We start from the raw sequence: 19,135 nt of genomic DNA on the forward strand, positions 1-19,135 counted from the left end.
TAACTATTTCTCACTAAACAACTTTACAACAATATTTTCCTTCAGGATAAATATAGATTTACCTTATCTTACAAATCCTGACCTGTCACTGCTGGAGGTGATTGTTGTGGTGCTCTATAAAGTAGTACCTGCTGCAGTTGTGGCAATTCCTGTGCTGTCTGTACCCAGTACTGCCATGTGCAGGGTCAGCAGTGTCTGTACCTAGTCCTACCGAGTGTAGGGTCTGCAGTGTCGGTACCCAGTCCTACCGAGTGTAGGGTCTCAGCAGTGTCCTTACCCAGTACTGTGTGTAGGGTCAGCAGTGTCCGTACCCAGTCCTACAAAATGTAGGGTCAGCAGTGTCCGTACCCAGTCCTACAAAGTGTAGGGTCAGCAGTGTCTGTACCCAGTACTGCCATGTGTAGGGTCAGCAGTGTCTGTACCCAGTCCTACAAAGTGTAGGGTCAGCAGTGCCTGTACCCAGTACTGCCATGTGTAGGGTCAGCAGTGTCTGTACGCAGTCCTACTGAGAGTAGGGTCAGCAGTGTCTGTACGCAGTCCTACAAAGTGCAGGGTCAGCAGTGTCGGTACCCAGTCCTACCGAGTGTACGGTCTGCAGTCTCCGTACGCAGTCCTACAAAGTGTAGGGTCAGCAGTGTCCGTACCCAGTCCTACAAAGTGTAGGGTCAGCAGTGTCCGTACCCAGTCCTACAAAGTGTAGGGTCAGCAGTGTCTGTACCCAGTCCTACCAAGAGTAGTGTCAGCAGTGTCGGTACCCAGTCCTACCGAGTGTAGGGTCTGCAGTCTACGTACGCAGTCCTACAAAGTGTAGGGTCAGCAGTGTCCGTACCCAGTCCAACAAAGTGTAGGGTCAGCAGTGTCTGTACCCAGTGCTGGTGAGTCTAGGGTCAGCAGTGTCTGTACCCTGCGCTGGTGAGTCTAGGGTCAGCAGTGTCTGTACCCAGCGCTGGTGAGTGTAGGGTCAGCAGTGTCTGTACCCAGCGCTGGTGAGTATAGGGTCAGAAGTGTCTGTACCCTGCGCTGGTGAGTGTAGGGTCAGCAGAGTCTGTACACAGCGCTGAGTGTAGGGTCAGCAGTGTCTGTACCCAGTGCTCCCGAGTTTAGGGTCAGCAGTGGCTGTACCCAGTGCTCCCGAGTGTAGGGTCAGCAGAGTCTGTACCCAGTGCTGAGTGTAGGATCAACAGTGTCTGTACCCAGTGCTCCCGAGTGTAGGGTCAGCAGAGTCTGTACCCAGTGCTGAGTGTAGGGTCAGCAGTGTCTGTACCCAGTGCTGTGTGTGGGGTCAGCAGAGTCTGTACCCAGTGTTCTGTGTAGCGTCAGCAGTGTCTGTACCCAGTGCTGAGTGTAGGGTCAGCAGTGTCTGTACCCAGCGCTGGTGAGTCTAGGGTCAGCAGTGTCTGTACACAGTGCTGTGTGTGGGGTCAGCAGTGTCTGTAACCAGTGCTGCCGAGTGTAGGTTCAGCAGTGTCTGTACCCAGTGCTGTGTGTGGGTTCAGCAGTGTCTGTACCCAGTGATGAGTGCAGGGTCAGCAGAGTCTGTACCCTGTGCTGAGTGTAGGGCCTCAGCAGTGTCTGTACCCAGTGCTACCAAGTGTAGTGTAAGCAGTGTCTGTACCCAGTGCTACTGAGTGTAGGGTCAGCAGTGTCTGTACCCAGTGCTGAGTGTAGGGTCAGCAGTGTCTGTACCCAGTGCTACCAAGTGTAGGGTCAGCAGTGTCTGTACCCAGTGCTGGTGAGTGTAGGATCAGCAGTGTCTGTACCCAGTGCTGAGTGTAGGGTCAGCAGTGTCTGTACCCAGTGCTGTGTTTGGGGTCAGCAGTGTCTGTAACCAGTGCTGCCGAGTGTAGGGTCAGCAATGTCTGTACCCATTGCTGTGTGTAGGGTCAGCAGTGTCTGTATCCAGTACTGCGTGTAGCGTCAGCAGAGTCTGTACCCAGCGCTCAGTGTAGGGTCAGCAGAGTCTGTACCCAGTGCTCCCGAGTGTAGGGTCAGCAGTGTTTGTACCCAGTGCTCCCGAGTGTAGGGTCAGCAGAGTCTGTACCCAGTGCTGAGTGTAGGGTCAACAGTGTCTGTACCCAGTTCTGAGTGTAGGGTCAGCAGTGTCTGTACCCAGGGCTGACTGTAGCGTCAGCAGAGTCTGTACCCAGTGCTCAGTGTAGGACCAGCAGTGTCTGTACCCAGCGCTGGTGAGTCTAGGGTCAGCAGTGTCTGTACCCAGTGCTGTGTGTGGGGTCAGAAGTGTCTGTAACCAGTGCTGCTGAGTGTAGGGTCAGCAGTGTCTGTTCCCAGTGCTGTGTGTGGGGTCAGCAGTGTCTGTAACCAGTGCTGCCGAGTGTAGGTTCAGCAGAGTCTGTACCCAGTGCTGAGTGTAGGATCAACAGTGTCTGTACCCAGCGCTGGTGAGTGTAGGGTCAGCAGTCTCTGCACCCAGTGCTGGTGAGTCTAGGGTCAGCAGTGTCTGTACCCTGCGCTGGTGAGTGTAGGGTCAGCAGTGTCTGTACCCAGTGCTGAGTGTAGGGTCAGCAGTCTCTGCACCCAGTGCTGGTGAGTCTAGGGTCAGCAGTGTCTGTACACAGTGCTGGTGAGTCTAGGGTCAGCAGTGTCTGTACCCAGTGCTGGTGAGTGTAGGGTCAGCAGTGTCTGTACCCTGCGCTGGTGAGTGTAGGGTCAGCAGTGTCTGTACCCTGTGTTGGTGAGTCTAGGGTCAGCAGTGTCTGTACCCAGTGCTGGTGAGTGTAGGGTCAGCAGTGTCTGTACCCTGCGCTGGTGAGTGTAGGGTCAGCAGTGTCTGTACCCTGCGCTGGTGAGTGTACGGGCAGCAGTGTCTGTATCCAGTACTGCGTGTAGCGTCAGCAGAGTCTGTACCCAGCGCTCAGTGTAGTGTCAGCAGAGTCTGTACCCAGTGCTCTCGAGTGTAGGGTCAGCAGTGTTTGTACCCAGTGCTCCCGAGTGTAGGGTCAGCAGAGTCTGTACCCAGTGCTGAGTGTAGGGTCAACAGTGTCTGTACCCAGTTCTGAGTGTAGGGTCAGCAGTGTCTGTACCCAGGGCTGACTGTAGCGTCAGCAGAGTCTGTACCCAGTGCTCAGTGTAGGACCAGCAGTGTCTGTACCCAGCGCTGGTGAGTCTAGGGTCAGCAGTGTCTGTTCCCAGTGCTGTGTGTGGGGTCAGCAGTGTCTGTAACCAGTGCTGCCGAGTGTAGGTTCAGCAGAGTCTGTACCCAGTGCTGAGTGTAGGATCAACAGTGTCTGTACCCAGTGCTCCCGAGTGTAGGGTCAGCAGAGTCTGTACCCAGTGCTGAGTGTAGGGTCAGCAGTGTCTGTACCCAGTGCTGTGTGTGGGGTCAGCAGAGTCTGTACCCAGTGTTGTGTGTAGCGTCAGCAGTGTCTGTACCCAGTGCTGAGTGTAGGGTCAGCAGTGTCTGTACCCAGCGCTGGTGAGTCTAGGGTCAGCAGTGTCTGTACCCAGTGCTGTGTGTGGGGTCAGCAGTGTCTGTAACCAGTGCTGCCGAGTGTAGGTTCAGCAGTGTCTGTACCCAGTGCTGTGTGTGGGTTCAGCAGTGTCTGTACCCAGTGATGAGTGCAGGGTCAGCAGAGTCTGTACCCTGTGCTGAGTGTAGGGCCTCAGCAGTGTCTGTACCCAGTGCTACCAAGTGTAGTGTAAGCAGTGTCTGTACCCAGTGCTACTGAGTGTAGGGTCAGCAGTGTCTGTACCCAGGGCTGAGTGTAGGGACAGCAGTGTCTGTACCCAGTGCTACCAAGTGTAGGGTCAGCAGTGTCTGTACCCAGTGCTGGTGAGTGTAGGATCAGCAGTGTCTGTACCCAGTGCTGAGTGTAGGGTCAGCAGTGTCTGTACCCAGTGCTGTGTGTGGGGTCAGCAGTGTCTGTAACCAGTGCTGCTGAGTGTAGGGTCAGCAATGTCTGTACCCAGTGCTGTGTGTAGGGTCAGCAGTGTCTGTAACCAGTGCTGCCGAGTGTAGGGTCAGCAGTGTCTGTTCCCAGTGCTGTGTGTGGGGTCAGCAGAGTCTGTACCCAATGCTGAGTGTAGGGTCAGCAGTGTCCGTACCCAGTGCTCCCGAGTGTAGGGTCAGCAGTGTCTGTACCCAGTGCTCCCGAGTGTAGGGTCAGCAGAGTCTGTACCCAGTGCTGAGTGTAGGGTCAACAGTGCCTGTACCCAGTACTGTGTGTAGGGTCTGTACCCAGTGCTGGTCAGTCAAGGGTCAGCAGTGACTGTACCCAGCGCTGGTGAGTGTAGGGTCAGCAGTGTCTGTACCCAGTGCTGGTGAGTCTAGGGTCAGCAGTGTCTGTACCCTGCGCTGGTGAGTGTAGGGTCAGCAGTGTCTGTATCCAGTACTGCGTGTAGCGTCAGCAGAGTCTTTACCCAGCGCTGGTGAGTGTAGGGTCAGCAATGTCTGTACCCAGTGCTCCCGAGTGTAGGGTCAGCAGAGTCTGTACCCAGTGTTGTGTGTAGCATCAGCAGTGTCTGTACCCATTGCTGAGTGTAAGGTCAGCAGTGTCTGTACCCAGTGCCACCGAGTGTAGGGTCAGCAGTGTCTGTACCCAGTGCTGGTGAGTCTAGGGTCAGCAGTGTCTGTACCCAGCGCTGGTGAGTGTAGGGTCAGCAGTGTCTGTACCCTGTGCTGGTGAGTGTAGGGTCAGCAGTGTCTGTACCCAGTGCTGAGTGTAGGGTCAGCAGTCTCTGCACCCAGTGCTGGTGAGTCTAGGGTCAGCAGTGTCTGTACACAGTGCTGGTGAGTCTAGGGTCAGCAGTGTCTGTACCCAGTGCTGGTGAGTGTAGGGTCAGCAGTGTCTGTACCCTGCGCTGGTGAGTGTAGGGTCAGCAGTGTCTGTACCCTGTGTTGGTGAGTCTAGGGTCAGCAGTGTCTGTACCCAGTGCTGGTGAGTGTAGGGTCAGCAGTGTCTGTACCCTGCGCTGGTGAGTGTAGGGTCAGCAGTGTCTGTACCCTGCGCTGGTGAGTGTACGGGCAGCAGTGTCTGTATCCAGTACTGCGTGTAGCGTCAGCAGAGTCTGTACCCAGCGCTCAGTGTAGGGTCAGCAGAGTCTGTACCCAGTGCTCCCGAGTGTAGGGTCAGCAGTGTTTGTACCCAGTGCTCCCGAGTGTAGGGTCAGCAGAGTCTGTACCCAGTGCTGAGTGTAGGGTCAACAGTGTCTGTACCCAGTTCTGAGTGTAGGGTCAGCAGTGTCTGTACCCAGGGCTGACTGTAGCGTCAGCAGAGTCTGTACCCAGTGCTCAGTGTAGGACCAGCAGTGTCTGTACCCAGTGCTCCCTAGTGTAGGGTCAGCAGTGTCTGTACCCAGTGCTCCCGAGTGTAGGGTCAGCAGAGTCTGTACCCAGTGCTGAGTGTAGGGTCAGCAGTGTCTGTACCCAGTACTGTGTGTGGGGTCAGCAGAGTCTGTACCCAGTGTTGTGTGTAGCTTCAGCAGTGTCTGTACCCAGTGCTGAGTGTAGGGTCAGCAGTGTCTGTACCCAGTACTGCGTGTAGCGTCAGCAGTGTCTGTACCCAGTGCTGAGTGTAGGGTTAGCAGTGTCTGTACCCAGTGCTGAGTGTAGGGTCTCAGCAGTGTCTCTACCCAGCGCTGAATGTAGGGTCAGCAGTGTCTGTACCCCAACGCTGTGTGTAGGGTCTCAGCAGAGTCTGTACCCAGTGCTGAGTCTAGGGTCAGCAGTGTCTGTATACAGTACTGCGTGTAGCGTCAGCAGTGTCTGTACCCAGTGTTGTGTGTAGCGTCAGCAGTGTCTGTACCCAGTGCTGAGTGTAGGGTCAGCAGTGTCTGTACCCAGTACTGCGTGTAGCGTCAGCAGTGTCTGTACCCAGTGCTGAGTGTAGGGTTAGCAGTGTCTCTACCCAGCGCTGAATGTAGGGTCAGCAGTGTCTGTACCCCAACGCTGTGTGTAGGGTCTCAGCAGAGTCTGTACCCAGTGCTGAGTCTAGGGTCAGCAGTGTCTGTATACAGTACTGCGTGTAGAGTCAGCAGTGTCTGTATCCAGTACTGCCGATTGTAGCGTCAGCAGTGTCTGTATCCAGTACTGCCGAATGTAGGGTCAGCAGTGTCTGTATCCAGTACTGTGTGGAGGGTCAGCAGTGTCTGTATCCAGTACTGAGTGTAGGGTCTCAGCAGTGTCTGTACCCTACGCTGGTGAGTCTAGGGTCAGCAGTGTCTGTACCCAGCGCTGGTGAGTGTAGGGTCAGCAGTGTCTGTACCCAGCGCTGGTGAGTATAGGGTCAGAAGTGTCTGTACCCTGCGCTGGTGAGTGTAGGGTCAGCAGAGTCTGTACACAGCGCTGAGTGTAGGGTCAGCAGTGTCTGTACCCAGTGCTCCCGAGTTTAGGGTCAGCAGTGGCTGTACCCAGTGCTCCTGAGTGTAGGGTCAGCAGAGTCTGTACCCAGTGCTGAGTGTAGGGTCAACAGTGTCTGTACCCAGTGCTCCCGAGTGTAGGGTCAGCAGAGTCTGTACCCAGTGCTGAGTGTAGGGTCAGCAGTGTCTGTACCCAGTGCTGTGTGTGGGGTCAGCAGAGTCTGTACCCAGTGTTCTGTGTAGCGTCAGCAGTGTCTGTACCCAGTGCTGAGTGTAGGGTCAGCAGTGTCTGTACCCAGCGCTGGTGAGTCTAGGGTCAGCAGTGTCTGTACACAGTGCTGTGTGTGGGGTCAGCAGTGTCTGTAACCAGTGCTGCCGAGTGTAGGTTCAGCAGTGTCTGTACCCAGTGCTGTGTGTGGGTTCAGCAGTGTCTGTACCCAGTGATGAGTGCAGGGTCAGCAGAGTCTGTACCCTGTGCTGAGTGTAGGGCCTCAGCAGTGTCTGTACCCAGTGCTACCAAGTGTAGTGTAAGCAGTGTCTGTACCCAGTGCTACTGAGTGTAGGGTCAGCAGTGTCTGTACCCAGCGCTGTGTGTAGGGTCAGCAGTGTCTGTACCCAGCGCTGGTGAGTCTAGGGTCAGCAGTGTCTGTACCCAGTGCTGTGTGTGGGGTCAGCAGTGTCTGTAACCAGTGCTGCCGAGTGTAGGTTCAGCAGTGTCTGTACCCAGTGCTGTGTGTGGGTTCAGCAGAGTCTGTACCCAGTGTTGTGTGTGGCGTCAGCAATGTCTGTACCCAGTGCTACCGAGTGTAGGGTCAGCAGTGTTTGTACCCAGTGCTGTGTGTGGGGTCAGCAGTGTCTGTAACCAGTGCTGCCGAGTGTAGGGTCAGCAGTGTCTGTTCCCAGTGCTGTGTGTGGGGTCAGCAGAGTCTGTACCCAATGCTGAGTGTAGGGTCAGCAGTGTCCGTACCCAGTGCTCCCGAGTGTAGGGTCAGCAGTGTCTGTACCCAGTGCTCCCGAGTGTAGGGTCAGCAGAGTCTGTACCCAGTGCTGAGTGTAGGGTCAGCAGTGTCTGTACCCAGTGCTGTGTGTGGGGTCAGCAGAGTCTGTACCCAGTGTTGTGTGTAGCGTCAGCAGTGTCTGTACCCAGTGCTGAGTGTAGGGTCAGCAGTGTCTGTACCCAGTGCTGAGTGTATGGTCAGCAGTGTCTGTACCCTGCGCTGGTGAGTGTACGGTCAGCAGTGTTTGTACCCATTGCTGAGTGTTGCGTCAGCAGTATCTGTATCCAGTAATGCGTGTATGGTCAGCAGTGTCTGTACCTAGTGCTACCGAGTGTAGGGTCAGCAGTGTTTGTACCCAGTGCGGAGTGTTGCGTCAGCAGTGTCTGTACCCAGTGCTGTGTGTGGGGTCAGCAGTGTTTGCACCCAGTTCTGAGAGCAGGGGCTCAGCAGAGTCTGTACCCAGTGCTGTGTGTAGGGTCAGCAGTGTCTGTACCCAGTGCTCCCGAGTGTAGGGTCAGCAGAGTCTGTACCCAGAGCTGAGTGTAGGGTCAACAGTGTCTGTACCCAGTGCTGAGTGTAGGGTCAGCAGATTCTGTACCCAGTGCTGAGTGTAGGGTCAGCAGTGTCTGTACCCAGTGCTGAGTGTAGGGTCAGCAATGTCTGTACCCAGTGCTGAGTGTAGGGTCAACAGTGTCTGTACCCAGTGCTGAGTGTAGGGTCAGCAGATTCTGTACCCAGTGCTGAGTGTAGGGTCAGCAATGTCTGTACCCAGTGCTGAGTGTAGGGTCAACAGTGTCTGTACCCAGTGCTGAGTGTAGGGTCAGCAGATTCTGTACCCAGTGCTGAGTGTAGGGTCAGCAGTGTCTGTACCCAGTGCTCCCGAGTGTAGGGTCAGCAGAGTCTGTACCCAGTGCTGAGTGTAGGGTCAGCAGTGTCTGTACCCAGTGGTGAGTGTAGGGTCAGCAGTGTCTGTACCCAGTGCTCCCGAGTGTAGGGTCAGCAGTGTCTGTACCCAGGGCTGAGTGTAGCGTCAGCAGATTCTGTACCCAGTGCTGAGTGTAGGGTCAGCAGTGTCTGTACCCAGTGCTCCCGAGTGTAGGGTCAGCAGAGTCTGTACCCAGTGCTGAGTGTAGGGTCAGCAGTGTCTTTACCCAGTGCTGTGTGTGGGGTCAGCAGAGTCTGTACCCAGTGTTGTGTGTAGCGTCAGCAGTGTCTGTACCCAGTGCTACCGAGTGTAGGGGCAGCAGTGTTTGTACCCAGTGCTCCCGAGTGTAGGGTCAGCAGTGTCTGTACCCAGTGCTCCCGAGTGTAGGGTCAGCAGAGTCTGTACCCAGAGCTGAGTGTAGGGTCAACAGTGTCTGTACCCAGTGCTGAGTGTAGGGTCAGCAGTGTCTGTATCCAGTACTGTGTGGAGGGTCAGCAGTGTCTGTATCCAGTACTGAGTGCAGGGTCTCAGCAGTGTCTGTATCCAGTGCTGGTGAGTCTAGGGTCAGCAGTGTCTGTACCCAGCGCTGGTGAGTGTAGGGTCAGCAGTGTCTGTACCCAGTGTTGTGTGTAGCATCAGCAGTGTCTGTACCCATTGCTGAGTGTAAGGTCAGCAGTGTCTGTACCCAGTGCCACCGAGTGTAGGGTCAGCAGTGTCTGTACCCAGTGCTGGTGAGTCTAGGGTCAGCAGTGTCTGTACCCAGCGCTGGTGAGTGTAGGGTCAGCAGTGTCTGTACCCTGTGCTGGTGAGTGTAGGGTCAGCAGTGTCTGTACCCAGTGCTGAGTGTAGGGTCAGCAGTCTCTGCACCCAGTGCTGGTGAGTCTAGGGTCAGCAGTGTCTGTACACAGTGCTGGTGAGTCTAGGGTCAGCAGTGTCTGTACCCAGTGCTGGTGAGTGTAGGGTCAGCAGTGTCTGTACCCTGCGCTGGTGAGTGTAGGGTCAGCAGTGTCTGTACCCTGTGTTGGTGAGTCTAGGGTCAGCAGTGTCTGTACCCAGTGCTGGTGAGTGTAGGGTCAGCAGTGTCTGTACCCTGCGCTGGTGAGTGTAGGGTCAGCAGTGTCTGTACCCTGCGCTGGTGAGTGTACGGGCAGCAGTGTCTGTATCCAGTACTGCGTGTAGCGTCAGCAGAGTCTGTACCCAGCGCTCAGTGTAGGGTCAGCAGAGTCTGTACCCAGTGCTCCCGAGTGTAGGGTCAGCAGTGTTTGTACCCAGTGCTCCCGAGTGTAGGGTCAGCAGAGTCTGTACCCAGTGCTGAGTGTAGGGTCAACAGTGTCTGTACCCAGTTCTGAGTGTAGGGTCAGCAGTGTCTGTACCCAGGGCTGACTGTAGCGTCAGCAGAGTCTGTACCCAGTGCTCAGTGTAGGACCAGCAGTGTCTGTACCCAGTGCTCCCTAGTGTAGGGTCAGCAGTGTCTGTACCCAGTGCTCCCGAGTGTAGGGTCAGCAGAGTCTGTACCCAGTGCTGAGTGTAGGGTCAGCAGTGTCTGTACCCAGTACTGTGTGTGGGGTCAGCAGAGTCTGCACCCAGTGTTGTGTGTAGCGTCAGCAGTGTCTGTACCCAGTGCTGAGTGTAGGGTCAGCAGTGTCTGTACCCAGTACTGCGTGTAGCGTCAGCAGTGTCTGTACCCAGTGCTGAGTGTAGGGTTAGCAGTGTCTGTACCCAGTGCTGAGTGTAGTGTCTCAGCAGTGTCTCTACCCAGCGCTGAATGTAGGGTCAGCAGTGTCTGTACCCCAACGCTGTGTGTAGGGTCTCAGCAGAGTCTGTACCCAGTGCTGAGTCTAGGGTCAGCAGTGTCTGTATACAGTACTGCGTGTAGCGTCAGCAGTGTCTGTACCCAGTGTTGTGTGTAGCGTCAGCAGTGTCTGTACCCAGTGCTGAGTGTAGGGTCAGCAGTGTCTGTACCCAGTACTGCGTGTACCGTCAGCTGTGTCTGTACCCAGTGCTGAGTGTAGGGTTAGCAGTGTCTCTACACAGCGCTGAATGTAGGGTCAGCAGTGTCTGTACCCCAACGCTGTGTGTAGGGTCTCAGCAGAGTCTGTAACCAGTGCTGAGTCTAGGGTCAGCAGTGTCTGTATACAGTACTGCGTGTAGAGTCAGCAGTGTCTGTATCCAGTACTGCCGATTGTAGCGTCAGCAGTGTCTGTATCCAGTACTGCCGAATGTAGGGTCAGCAGTGTCTGTATCCAGTACTGTGTGGAGGGTCAGCAGTGTCTGTATCCAGAACTGAGTGTAGGGTCTCAGCAGTGTCTGTACCCTACGCTGGTGAGTCTAGGGTCAGCAGTGTCTGTACCCAGCGCTGGTGAGTGTAGGGTCAGCAGTGTCTGTACCCAGCGCTGGTGAGTATAGGGTCAGAAGTGTCTGTACCCTGCGCTGGTGAGTGTAGGGTCAGCAGAGTCTGTACACAGCGCTGAGTGTAGGGTCAGCAGTGTCTGTACCCAGTGCTCCCGAGTGTAGGGTCAGCAGAGTCTGTACCCAGTGCTGAGTGTAGGGTCAGCAGTGTCTGTACCCAGTGCTGTGTGTGGGGTCAGCAGAGTCTGTACCCAGTGTTCTGTGTAGCGTCAGCAGTGTCTGTACCCAGTGCTGAGTGTAGGGTCAGCAGTGTCTGTACCCAGCGCTGGTGAGTCTAGGGTCAGCAGTGTCTGTACACAGTGCTGTGTGTGGGGTCAGCAGTGTCTGTAACCAGTGCTGCCGAGTGTAGGTTCAGCAGTGTCTGTACCCAGTGCTGTGTGTGGGTTCAGCAGTGTCTGTACCCAGTGATGAGTGCAGGGTCAGCAGAGTCTGTACCCTGTGCTGAGTGTAGGGCCTCAGCAGTGTCTGTACCCAGTGCTACCAAGTGTAGTGTAAGCAGTGTCTGTACCCAGTGCTACTGAGTGTAGGGTCAGCAGTGTCTGTACCCAGTGCTGAGTGTAGGGTCAGCAGTGTCTGTACCCAGTGCTACCAAGTGTAGGGTCAGCAGTGTCTGTACCCAGTGCTGGTGAGTGTAGGATCAGCAGTGTCTGTACCCAGTGCTGAGTGTAGGGTCAGCAGTGTCTGTACCCAGTGCTGTGTGTGGGGTCAGCAGTGTCTGTAACCAGTGCTGCCGAGTGTAGGGTCAGCAATGTCTGTACCCAGTGCTGTGTGTAGGGTCAGCAGTGTCTGTACCCAGCGCTGTGTGTAGGGTCAGCAGTGTCTGTACCCAGCGCTGGTGAGTCTAGGGTCAGCAGTGTCTGTACCCAGTGCTGTGTGTGGGGTCAGCAGTGTCTGTAACCAGTGCTGCCGAGTGTAGGTTCAGCAGTGTCTGTACCCAGTGCTGTGTGTGGGTTCAGCAGAGTCTGTACCCAGTGTTGTGTGTGGCGTCAGCAATGTCTGTACCCAGTGCTACCGAGTGTAGGGTCAGCAGTGTTTGTACCCAGTGCTGTGTGTGGGGTCAGCAGTGTCTGTAACCAGTGCTGCCGAGTGTAGGGTCAGCAGTGTCTGTTCCCAGTGCTGTGTGTGGGGTCAGCAGAGTCTGTACCCAATGCTGAGTGTAGGGTCAGCAGTGTCCGTACCCAGTGCTCCCGAGTGTAGGGTCAGCAGTGTCTGTACCCAGTGCTCCCGAGTGTAGGGTCAGCAGAGTCTGTACCCAGTGCTGAGTGTAGGGTCAGCAGTGTCTGTACCCAGTGCTGTGTGTGGGGTCAGCAGAGTCTGTACCCAGTGTTGTGTGTAGCGTCAGCAGTGTCTGTACCCAGTGCTGAGTGTAGGGTCAGCAGTGTCTGTACCCAGTGCTGAGTGTATGGTCAGCAGTGTCTGTACCCTGCGCTGGTGAGTGTACGGTCAGCAGTGTTTGTACCCATTGCTGAGTGTTGCGTCAGCAGTATCTGTATCCAGTAATGCGTGTATGGTCAGCAGTGTCTGTACCCAGTGCTACCGAGTGTAGGGTCAGCAGTGTTTGTACCCAGTGCGGAGTGTTGCGTCAGCAGTGTCTGTATCCAGTAATGCGTGTAGGGTCAGCAATGTCTGTACCCAGTGCTGTGTGTGGGGTCAGCAGTGTTTGCACCCAGTTCTGAGAGCAGGGGCTCAGCAGAGTCTGTACCCAGTGCTGTGTGTAGGGTCAGCAGTGTCTGTACCCAGTGCTCCCGAGTGTAGGGTCAGCAGAGTCTGTACCCAGAGCTGAGTGTAGGGTCAACAGTGTCTGTACCCAGTGCTGAGTGTAGGGTCAGCAGATTCTGTACCCAGTGCTGAGTGTAGGGTCAGCAGTGTCTGTACCCAGTGCTCCCGAGTGTAGGGTCAGCAGTGTCTGTACCCAGGGCTGAGTGTAGCGTCAGCAGATTCTGTACCCAGTGATGAGTGTAGGGTCAGCAGTGTCTGTACCCAGTGCTCCCGAGTGTAGGGTCAGCAGAGTCTGTACCCAGTGCTGAGTGTAGGGTCAGCAGTGTCTGTACCCAGTGGTGAGTGTAGGGTCAGCAGTGTCTGTACCCAGTGCTCCCGAGTGTAGGGTCAGCAGTGTCTGTACCCAAGGCTGAGTGTAGCATCAGCAGATTCTGTACCCAGTGCTGAGTGTAGGGTCAGCAGTGTCTGTACCCAGTGCTCCCGAGTGTAGGGTCAGCAGAGTCTGTACCCAGTGCTGAGTGTAGGGTCAGCAGTGTCTTTACCCAGTGCTGTGTGTGGGGTCAGCAGAGTCTGTACCCAGTGTTGTGTGTAGCGTCAGCAGTGTCTGTACCCAGTGCTACCGAGTGTAGGGGCAGCAGTGTTTGTACCCAGTGCTCCCGAGTGTAGGGTCAGCAGTGTCTGTACCCAGTGCTCCCGAGTGTAGGGTCAGCAGAGTCTGTACCCAGAGCTGAGTGTAGGGTCAACAGTGTCTGTACCCAGTGCTGAGTGTAGGGTCAGCAGTGTCTGTATCCAGTACTGTGTGGAGGGTCAGCAGTGTCTGTATCCAGTACTGAGTGCAGGGTCTCAGCAGTGTCTGTATCCAGTGCTGGTGAGTCTAGGGTCAGCAGTGTCTGTACCCAGCGCTGGTGAGTGTAGGGTCAGCAGTGTCTGTATCCAGTACTGCGTGTAGCGTCAGCAGAGTCTGTACCCAGCGCTGAGTGTAGGGTCAGCAGTGTCTGTACCCAGTTCTCCCGAGTGTAGGGTCAGCAGTGTCTGTACCCAGTGCTCCCGAGTGTAGGGTCAGCAGAGTCTGTACCCAGAGCTGAGTGTAGGGTCAACAGTGTCTGTACCCAGTGCTGAGTGTAGGGTCAGCAGATTCTGTACCCAGTGCTGAGTGTAGGGTCAGCAGTGTCTGTACCCAGTGCTCCCGAGTGTAGGGTCAGCAGAGTCTGTACCCAGTGCTGAGTGTAGCGTCAGCAGTGTCTGTACCCAGTGCTGTGTGTGGGGTCAGCAGAGTCTGTACCCAGTGTTGTGTGTAGCGTCAGCAGTGTCTGTACCCAGTGCTACCGAGTGTAGGGTCAGCAGTGTCTGTACCCAGTGCTACCGAGTGTAGGGTCAGCAGTGTTTGTTCCCAGTGCTGAGTGTTGCGTCAGCAGTGTCTTTTCCCAGTGCTGCCGAGTGTAGGGTCAGCAGTGTTTGCACCCTGCGCTGGTGAGTGTAGGGTCAGCAGAGTCTGTACCCAGTGCTGGTGAGTCTAGGGTCAGCAGTGTCTGTATCCAGTACTGCGTGTAGCGTCAGCAGAGTCTGTACCCAGCGCTGAGTGTAGGGTCAGCAGTGTCTGTACCCAGTGCTCCCGAGTGTAGGGTCAGCAGTGTCTGTACCCAGTGCTCCCGAGTGTAGGGTCAGCAGAGTCTGTACCCAGAGCTGAGTGTAGGGTCAACAGTGTCTGTACCCAGTGCTGAGTGTATGGTCAGCAGTGTCTGTACCCAGGGCTGAGTGTAGCGTCAGCAGATTCTGTACCCAGTGCTGAGTGTAGGGTCAGCAGTGTCTGTACCCAGTGCTCCCGAGTGTAGGGTCAGCAGAGTCTGTACCCAGTGCTGAGTGTAGGGTCAGCAGTGTCTGTACCCAGTGTGGTGTGTGGGGTCAGAAGAGTCTGTACCCAGTGTTGTGTGTAGCGTCAGCAGTGTCTGTACCCAGTGCTACCGAGTGTAGGGACAGCAGTGTCTGTACCCAGTGCTACCGAGTGTAGGGTCAACAGTGTTTGTACCCAGTGCTGAGTGTTGCGTCAGCAGTGTCTTTTCCCAGTGCTGCCGAGTGTAGGGTCAGCAGTGTTTGCACCCTGCGCTGGTGAGTGTAGGGTCAGCAGAGTCTGTACCCAGCGCTGAGTGTAGGGTCAGGAGTGTCTGTACCCAGTGCTCCCGAGTGTAGGGTCAGCAGTATCTGTACCCAGTGCTGAGTGTAGAGTCTCAGCAGTGTCTGTATCCAGTACTGCGTGTAGGGTCAGCAGTGTCTGAACTCAGTGCTGCTGAGTGTAGGGTCAGCAATGTCTGTACCCAGTGCTGCTGAGTGTAGGGTCAGCAGTGTCTGTACCCAGTGCTGCTGAGTGTAGGGTCAGCAGTGTCTGTACTCAGTGCTGCTGAGTGTAGGGTCAGCAGTGTCTGTACCCTGCGCTGGTGAGTGTACGGTCAGCAGTGTTTGTACCCATTGCTGAGTGTTGCGTCAGCAGTATCTGTATCCAGTAATGCGTGTATGGTCAGCAGTGTCTGTACCTAGTGCTACCGAGTGTAGGGTCAGCAGTGTTTGTACCCAGTGCGGAGTGTTGCGTCAGCAGTGTCTGTATCCAGTAATGCGTGTAGGGTCAGCAATGTCTGTACCCAGTGCTGTGTGTGGGGTCAGCAGTGTTTGCACCCAGTTCTGAGAGCAGGGGCTCAGCAGAGTCTGTACCCAGTGCTGTGTGTAGGGTCAGCAGTGTCTGTACCCAGTGCCGCCAAGTGTAGGGTCAGCAATGTCTGTACCCAGTGCTGTGTGTGGGGTCAGCAGTGTCTGTACCCAGTGCTGCCGAATGTAGGGTCAGCAGTGTCTGTGCACAGCGCTGGTGAATGTAGGGTCTGCAGACTCTGTACCCAGTGCTGAGTGTAGGGTCTCAGCAGTGTTTGTACCCAGTGCTGAGTATAGCGTCAGCAGTGTCTGTATCCAGTACTGTGTGGAGGCTCTCAGCAGTGCCTGTACCGAGTGCTGAGTGTAGGGTCTCAGCAGTGTCTGTACCCAGCGCTGGTGAGTGTAGGGTCAGCAGTGTCTGTAACCAGTGCTGGTGAGTCTAGGGTCAGCAGTGTCTGTATCCAGTACTGCGTGTAGGGTTAGTAGTGTCTGTACCCAGCGCTGGTGAGTGTAGGGTCAGCAGTCCCTGTACCCAGTGCTGAGTGTAGCGTCAGCAGAGTCTGTACCCAGTGCTGGTGAGTCTAGGGTCAGCAGTGGCTGTACCCAGTACAGCATGTAGCGTCAGCAGAGTCAGTACCCAGCGCTGAGTGTAGGGTCAGGAGTGTCTGTACCCAGTGCTCCCGAGTGTAGGGTCAGCAGTGTCTGTATCCAGTACTGTGTGGAGGGTCAGCAGTGTCTGTATCCAGTACTGAGTGTAGGGTCTCAGCAGTGTCTGTATCCAGTGCTGGTGAGTCTAGGGTCAGCAGTGTCTGTACCCAGCGCTGGTGAGTGTAGGGACAGCAGTGTCTGTATGCAGTACTGCGTGTAGCGTCAGCAGAGTCTGTACCCAGCGCTGAGTGTAGGGTCAGCAGTGTCTGTACCCAGTGCTCCCGAGTGTAGGGTCAGCAGTGTCTGTACCCAGTGCTCCCGAGTGTAGGGTCAGCAGTGTCTGTACCCAGAGCTGAGTGTAGGGTCAACAGTGTCTGTATCCAGTACTGTGTGGAGGGTCAGCAGTGTCTGTATCCAGTACTGAATGTAGGGTCTCAGCAGTGTCTGTATCCAGTACTGGTGAGTGTAGGGTCAGCAGTGTCTGTATCCAGTACTGCGTGTAGCGTCAGCAGAGTCTGTACCCAGCGCTGAGTGTAGGGTCAGCAGTGTCTGTACCCAGTGCTCCCGAGTGTAGGGTCAGCAGTGTCTGTACCCAGGGCTGAGTGTAGCGTCAGCAGATTCTGTACCCAGTGCTGAGTGTAGGGTCAGCAGTGTCTGTACCCAGTGCTCCCGAGTGTAGGGTCAGCAGAGTCTGTACCCAGTGCTGAGTGTAGGGTCAGCAGTGTCTGTATCCAGTGCTGGTGAGTCTAGGGTCAGCAGTGTCTGTACCCAGAGCTGGTGAGTGTAGGGTCAGCAGTGTCTGTATCCAGTACTGCGTGTAGCGTCAGCAGAGTCTGTACCCAGCGCTGAGTGTAGGGTCAGCAGTGTCTGTACCCAGTGCTCCCGAGTGTAGGGTCAGCAGTGTCTGTACCCAGTGCTCCCGAGTGTAGGGTCAGCAGTGTCTGTACCCAGTGCTCCCGAGTGTAGGGTCAGCAGAGTCTGTACCCAGAGCTGAGTGTAGGGTCAACAGTGTCTGTACCCAGTGCTGAGTGTAGGGTCAGCAGATTCTGTACCCAGTGCTGAGTGAAGGGTCAGCAGTGTCTGTACCCAGTGCTCCCGAGTGTAGGGTCAGCAGTGTCTGTACCCAGGGCTGAGTGTAGCGTCAGCAGATTCTGAACCCAGTGCTGAGTGTAGGGTCAGCAGTGTCTGTACCCAGTGCTCCCGAGTGTAGGGTCAGCAGAGTCTGTACCCAGTGCTGAGTGTAGGGTCAGCAGTGTCTGTACCCAGTGCTGTGTGTGGGGTCAGCAGAGTCTGTACCCAGTGTTGCGTGTAGCGTCAGCAGTGTCTGTACCCAGTGCTGGTGAGTGTAGGGTCAGCAGTGTCTGTACCCAGTGCTACCGAGTGTAGGGTCAGCAGTGTTTGTACCCATTGCTCCCGAGTGTAGGGTCAGCAGTGTCTGTACTCAGTGCTACCGAGTGTAGGGTCAGCAGTGTCTGTACCCAGTGCTACCGAGTGTAGGGTCAGCAGTGTTTGTACCCATTGCTCCCGTGTGTAGGGTCAGCAGTGTCTGTACTCAGTGCTGCTGAGTGTAGGGTCAGCAGTGTCTGTACTCAGTGCTGCTGAGTGTAGGGTCAGCAATGTCTGTACTCTGTGCTGCTGAGTGTACGGTCAGCAGTGTCTGTACTCTGTGTGCTGCTGAGTGTAGGGTCAGCAGTGTCTGTACTCTGTGCTGCTGAGTGTAGGGTCACCAATGTCTGTACTCTGTGCTGCTGAGTGTAGGGTCAGCAGTGTCTGTACTCTGTGCTGCTGAGTGTAGGGTCAGCAGTGTCTGTACTCTGTGCTGCTGAGTGTAGGGTCAGCAATGTCTGTACCCAGTGCTGCTGAGTGTAGGGTCAGCACTGTCTGTACTCAGTGCTGCTGAGTGTAGGGTCAGCAGGGTCTGTACCCAGTGCTGCTGAATGTAGGGTCAGCAGTGTCTGTACCCAGTGCTGCTGAGTGTAGGGTCAGTTGTGTCTGTACTCAGCGCTGCTGAGTGTAGGGTCAGCAGTGTCTGTACTCAGCGCTGCTGAGTGTAGGGTCAGCAAAGTCTGTACTCAGTGCTGCTGAGTGTAGGGTCAGCAAAGTCTGTACTCAGTGCTGCTGAGTGTAGGGTCAGCAATGTCTGTACCCAGTGCTGCTGAGTGTAGGGTCAACAGTGTCTGTACTCAGTGCTGCTGAGTGTAGGGTCAGCAATGTCTGTACCCAGTGCTGCTGAGTGTAGGGTCAGCAGTGTCTGTACTCAGTGCTGCTGAGTGTATGGTCAGCACTGTCTGTACTCAGTGCTGCTGAGTGTAGGGTCAGCAATGTCTGTACTCAGTGCTGCTGAGTGTAGGGTCAGCAATGTCTGTACTCAGTGCTGCTGAGTGTAGGGTCAGCAATGTCTGTACCCAGTGCTGCTGAGTGTAGGGTCAGCAATGTCTGTACCCAGTGCTGCTGAGTGTAGGGTCAACAGTGTCTGTACCCAGTGCTGAGTGTAGGGTCAGCAGATTCTGTACCCAGTGCTGAGTGTAGGGTCAGCAGTGTCAGTACCCAGTGCTCCCGAGTGTAGGGTCAGCAGTGTCTGTACCCAGGGCTGAGTGTAGCGTCAGCAGATTCTGTACCCAGTGCTGAGTGTAGGGTCAGCAGTGTCTGTACCCAGTGCTCCCGAGTGTAGGGTCAGCAGAGTCTGTACCCAGTGCTGAGTGTAGGGTCAGCAGTGTCTTTACCCAGTGCTGTGTGTGGGGTCAGCAGCGTCTGTACCCAGTGTTGTGTGTAGCGTCAGCAGTGTCTGTACCCAGTGCTACCGAGTGTAGGGTCAGCAGTGTTTGTACCCAGTGCTGTGTGTGGGGTCAGCAGAGTCTGTACCCAGTGTTGTGTGTAGCGTCAGCAGTGTCTGTACCCAGTGCTACCGAGTGTAGGGTCAGCAGTGTTTGTACCCAGTGCTCCCGAGTGTAGGGTCAGCAGTGTCTGTACCCAGTGCTCCCGAGTGTAGGGTCAGCAGAGTCTGTACCCAGAGCTGAGTGTAGGGTCAACAGTGTCTGTACCCAGTGCTGAGTGTAGGGTCAGCAGTGTCTGTATCCAGTACTATGTGGAGGGTCAGCAGTGTCTGTATCCAGTACTGAGTGCAGGGTCTCAGCAGTGTCTGTATCCAGTACTGCGTGTAGCATCAGCAGAGTCTGTACCCAGCGCTGAGTGTAGGGTCAGCAGTGTCTGTACCCAGTGCTCCCGAGTGTAGGGTCAGCAGTGTCTGTACCCAGTGCTCCCGAGTGTAGGGTCAGCAGAGTCTGTACCCAGAGCTGAGTGTAGGGTCAGCAGTGTCTGTATCCAGTACTATGTGGAGGGTCAGCAGTGTCTGTATCCAGTACTGAGTGCAGGGTCTCAGCAGTGTCTATATCCAGTACTGCGTGTAGCGTCAGCAGAGTCTGTACCCAGCGCTGAGTGTGGGTCAGCAGTGTCTGTACCCAGTGCTCCCGAGTGTAGGGTCAGC

At 55.5% G+C, this 19,135-nt stretch overlaps 1 protein-coding gene across 1 annotated transcript in view; it reads right to left on the reverse strand.

The window, feature by feature from the left end:
• madd (MAP-kinase activating death domain) overlaps positions 1-19,135 on the reverse strand; it is a 259,573-nt gene that overhangs the window by 163,770 nt on the left and 76,668 nt on the right. The gene's annotated exons all lie outside the window — the stretch shown is intronic.

Source organism: Hemitrygon akajei, chromosome 6 (assembly GCF_048418815.1).
Source record: "Hemitrygon akajei chromosome 6, sHemAka1.3, whole genome shotgun sequence".
NCBI classification, from domain to species: domain Eukaryota; kingdom Metazoa; phylum Chordata; class Chondrichthyes; order Myliobatiformes; family Dasyatidae; genus Hemitrygon; species Hemitrygon akajei.